Source organism: Arachis hypogaea, chromosome 16 (genome assembly GCF_003086295.3).
Source record: "Arachis hypogaea cultivar Tifrunner chromosome 16, arahy.Tifrunner.gnm2.J5K5, whole genome shotgun sequence".
NCBI lineage: Eukaryota > Viridiplantae > Streptophyta > Magnoliopsida > Fabales > Fabaceae > Arachis > Arachis hypogaea.
Genome location: NC_092051.1, coordinates 108,153,767 through 108,157,674, shown reverse-complemented (window position 1 = coordinate 108,157,674; position 3,908 = coordinate 108,153,767). Strand labels below are relative to the sequence as shown.

General features: G+C 34.0%; 1 non-coding gene across 1 annotated transcript; it reads right to left on the bottom strand.

Annotated features, from left to right (window-relative positions):
• Positions 1 to 3,052: 3,052 nt before the first annotated feature.
• Positions 3,053 to 3,156, bottom strand: LOC112759965 (small nucleolar RNA R71). Its single transcript, XR_003180425.1, has one exon. It is a non-coding gene; the product is annotated as a small nucleolar RNA R71 (small nucleolar RNA).
• Between the last annotated feature and the right edge of the window lie 752 nt (positions 3,157 to 3,908).

The window sequence follows — 3,908 nt, the reverse complement described above, 5'->3', positions numbered from 1 at the left end:
CCAGAAGTGGATTTTTGCATCATTTACTCATTTCTGTAAACCCTAGTAACTAGTCTGATATAAATAGGACCTTTTACTATTGTATTAGACATCTTTGATCAGTTTTATGCTATCTTAGACCTTTATGAGGGCTGGCCACTCGGCCATGCCTGGACCTTGTTCTTATGTATTTTCAATGGTAGAGTTTCTACACACCATAGATTAAGGTGTGGAGCTCTGCTGTTCCTCATGAATTAATACAAAGTACTATTGTTTTTCTATTCAATTCAAGCTTATTCCAATTCTAAGATATTCATTCGCACTTCAATATGAATGTGATGATCGTGACAGTCATCATCATTCCCAACCTATGAACGCGTGCCTGACAACCACTTCCGTTCTACCTTAGATTGAATGAATATCTCTGGGATTCCTTTATCAGAGTCTTCGTGGTATAAGTTAGAATCCATGGACGGCCATTCTTGAGATCTGGAAAGTCTAAACCTTGTCTGTGGTATTCTGAGTAGGATCTGGGAAGGGATGGCTACGACGAGCTTCAAACTCGCGAGTGTTGGGCGTAGTGACAGACGCAAAAGGATCAATGGATCCTATTCCAGTATGATCGAGAACCGACAGATGATTAGCCATGCAGTGACAGCGCATTGGACCATTTTCACTGAGAGGACAGGATGTAGCCATTGACAACGGTGACTCCTAACATACAGCTTGCCATAGAAAGGAGTATGAATGATTGGATGAAGACAATAGGAAAGCAGAGGTTCAGGAGGAACAAGCATCTTCATACGCTTATCTGAAACTCTCACCAATGAATTACATAAGTATCTCTATTTTTAATTTACGTTTTATTTATATTTTAATTATATTTTAATTATCAAATATCCATAACCATAGGAATCTGCCTGACTGAGATTTGCAAGATGACCATAGTTTGCTTCAAGCCGACAATCTCCGTTGGATCGACCCTTACTCACGTAAGGTTTATTACTTGGACGACCCAGTGTACTTGCTGGTTAGTTGTGCGAAGTTGTGACAAAGAACTAAGATTATGAACGTGCGTATTAAGTTTTTAGCGCCGCTACCAAGGAATGAACCGTCACTATTTCTGCGCATCAAGTTTTTGGCGTCGTTGCTGGGGATTGTTCGAGTTTGGACAACTGACGGTTCATCTTGTTGCTCAGATTAGGTAATTTTATTTTAATTTTAAGCTTTTTGCTTTTGTTATTTTTATTTTCGAAAAATAAAACAAAAAAAATCCAAAAATTTTATGTTTCTTGTTTGAGTCTAGTGTCAATTTGTAAGTTTGGTGTCAATTGCATCTTTTTAATTTTTCTTAAAATTTTCGAAAATTCATGCATGTGTTCTTCATGATCTTCAAGTTGTTCTTGATGATTTTCTATGTTTGATTTTTAATTTTTCTTGTTTTGTGTCTTTTCATGTTTCTCATATGCATTTTCAATTTGTTAGTGTCTAAAGTTTGAAAATTTCTAAGTTTGGTGTCTTGCATGTTTTTCTTCTCTTAAAAATTTTCAAAAATAAGTCTTGATGTTCATCTTGATCTTCAAAGTGTTCTTGGTGTTCATCTTGACATTCAAAGTATTCTTGCATGCATTAGGTGTTTTTCATGATTTGTTTCAATTTGGTGTTTTTCTCTCTCATCATTAAAAATTCAAAAATAAAAAAAATATCTTTTCCTTTTTCTCTCATAAATTTTCGAAAATTTGAGTTGACTTCTTGAAAAAATTTTAAATTTAGTTGTTTCTTATGAGTCAAATCAAATTTTCAATTGAAAAATTCTATCTTTTTCAAATCTTTTTCAAAAATCAAATCTTTTTCATTTTTTCTTTCATATTTTCGAAAATTTCAAATTAATTTTCAAAAATCTTTTTCTTATCTTGTTCGTAATTTCAAAATCTTTACTAACAATTAATGTGATTGATTCAAAAAATTTTAAGTTTGTTACTTGCCTATAGAGAAAGGTTCAATCTTTAAATTTTAAAATCATATCTTCAAGTTTCTTGTTAGTCAAGTAATCAACTTTGATTTCAAAAATCAAATTTTTTTAAATTTCTTTTTCAAATCTTTTTCAAAATAAATGTCAATCACATCTTTTTCAAAATCAATTTCAAAATCTTTTCTAACTTCTTATCTTTTCAAAATTTGATTTTTCAAATCTTTTTCAAATTAACTACTTAACTTTTTGTTTGATTCTTATCTTTTTCAAAACTACCTAACTAACTCTCTCTTTCTAATTTTCGAAAATTCCTTCCCTCTTTTTCAAAATTCCTTTTTAATTAACTAATTGTTTTAAACTTTAATTTAATTTAATTTCATTTTTATTTTTAATTTTCAAATTTTTAATTAATATTTAAAATAAAAACAAAAATATTTTCTTTTTATTTTAATTTAATTTTGATTTTTTTTCTTCTCCTTCCTCTACTCTTCTATTCTTCTACTCACATAAAGGAATCTCTATACTGTGACATAGAGGATTCCTATTCTTTTCTTTTCTCTTCTTTTTCATATGAGCAGGAACAAGGATAAGAACATTCTTGTTGAAACTGATCCTGAACCTGAAAGGACTCTGAAGAGGAAGCTAAGTGAAGCTAAAGCACAACTCTCTGGAGAAAATCTGACAGAAATTTTTGAAAAGGAAGGAGACATGGCCGAAAATAATAACAATGCAAGGAAGATGCTTGGTGACTTTACTACACCAAATTCCAATTTACATGGAAGAAGCATCTCAATTCCTGCCATTGGAGCAAACAATTTTGAGCTGAAACCTCAATTAGTTTCTCTGATGCAACAGAACTGCAAGTTTCATGGACTTCCATCAGAAGATCCCTTTCAGTTCTTAACTGAATTCTTGCAGATCTGTGATACTGTTAATACCAATGGGGTTGATCCCTAGGTCTACAGGCTTATGCTTTTCCCGTTTGCTATAAGAGACAGAGCTAGAATATGGTTTAACTCTCAACCTAAAGACAGCCTGAACTCTTGGGATAAGCTGGTCACGACTTTCTTAGCCAAGTTCTTTCCTCCTCAAAAGCTTATCAAGTTTAGAGTGGATGTTCAAACCTTCAAATAGAAAGAAGGTGAATCCCTCTATGAAGCTTGGGAGAGATACAAGGAATTGACCAAAAAGTGTCCTTCTGACATGCTTTCAGAATGGACCATCCTGGATATATTCTATGATGGTCTGTCTGAATTATCAAGGATGTCATTGGACCATTCTGCAGGTGGATCCATTCACCTAAAGAAAACGCCTGCAGAAGCTCAAGAACTCATTGACATGGTTGCAAATAACCAGTTCATGTACACTTCTGAAAGAAATCCTGTGAGTAATGGGACGCCTCAGAGGAAGGGAGTTCTTGAAATTGATACTCTGAATGCCATATTGGCTGAGAATAAAATATTGACTCAACAAGTCAATATGATCTCTCAGAGTCTGAATGGATTGAAGGAATCATCCAACAGTACTAAAGAGGCATCTTCTGAAGAAGAAGCTTATGATCCTGAGAACCCTACAATAGCAGAGGTGAATTACATGGGTGAACCCTATGGAAACACCTATAATCCCTCATGGAGAAATCATCCAAATTTCTCATGGAAGGATCAACAAAAGCCTCAACAAGGCTTTAATAATGGTGGAAGAAACAGGTTTAGCAATAGCAAGCTTTTTCCATCATCCACTCAGCAACGGACAGAGAATTCTGAGCAGAATCCATCTAGCTTGGAAAATATAGTCTCTGATCTATCTAAGGCCACTGTAAGTTTCATGAATGAAACAAGGTCCTCCATTAGAAATTTGGAGGTACAAGTGGGCCAGCTGAGTAAAAGAGTCACTGAAACTCCTCCTAGTACTCTCCCATGCAATACAGAAGAAAATCCAAAGAGAGAGTGCAAGGCCA